Source organism: Mustela nigripes, chromosome 4 (genome assembly GCF_022355385.1).
Source record: "Mustela nigripes isolate SB6536 chromosome 4, MUSNIG.SB6536, whole genome shotgun sequence".
NCBI lineage: Eukaryota > Metazoa > Chordata > Mammalia > Carnivora > Mustelidae > Mustela > Mustela nigripes.
In genome coordinates, this window is record NC_081560.1 from 164801496 (window position 1) to 164802428 (window position 933).

The following is a 933-nucleotide window of genomic DNA, read 5'->3' on the forward strand; positions in this document are numbered from 1 at the left end:
GGAGCCCGATGTGGGACTCGATCCCAGGACGCTGGGATCATGACCTGAGCCGAAGGCAGCTGCTTAACCAACTGAGCCACCCAGGCGTCCCTCTTTTTCTTAATTGAATTTGTGGCAACATCTAGAGGGGGCCCCTAGCTGGCTCAGTCAGTCCAGCATGTGACTCCTGGTCTTGGGCTCCTGAATTCAAGCCCCACCTTCAACCCAGAGCTTACTTAAAAAATTTTTTTTAAAAAATATGGGGTGACATTTAGAAGACACATTTCAATTCTATCCTGTTCTGCCTGTCTTGAGTGCTGCCTCCCACCAAGCCCATGGGGCCCTGGGTCAACTCTTCAAGCCTCTGTCTGAAGGTACAGCTTTGGCCTTTGGTAGCCCCCTTGAAAAGCGGCCTTGAACTTTTATTGGAAAATCCATGTAAAATAAACCTACTTGGGGAGTGAGGTGCAGGAATCTCTGCTAAAATCACTAAGAACATTTTATAATGTACTTATTTACACTCTGCAGATAACACCAAGCCCTATCAGAGAGACGACCAGCCAAGGCACTGGGGGGGGGGGGGGGGGGGGACAGTTAGGAAGGAAGGCTCTCTTCCCATCTTTCCTTCCTAGTTCCACACCTGCTTCTCAGAGCAAAAGTTTGCTTTCAGCTCACTTCACCGGCTGGCTCTCTAGGGGCAAAGCCTAGCCAGGTACCTTTTCCAAACTGCTTCCAGACTCTTGGACTTTTTCCTCAGAAGTCAGCATTTGGGCAGAGGCAGCCCTTTTCTCACTGGAAAGCGATCTCTCCCATTCTTGGGCCTCCCTTTCTCCTCCTCCTGCTCAGACTCTGGGACCCTTCTTTGGGAGCCTACATCTGCGTCCTTGGTCTTCCTCCCAGCCTTCTTCCCCTGGCCTGGCCTCATCTGCTCCAGAGCCCCCACCTTGCCCATTA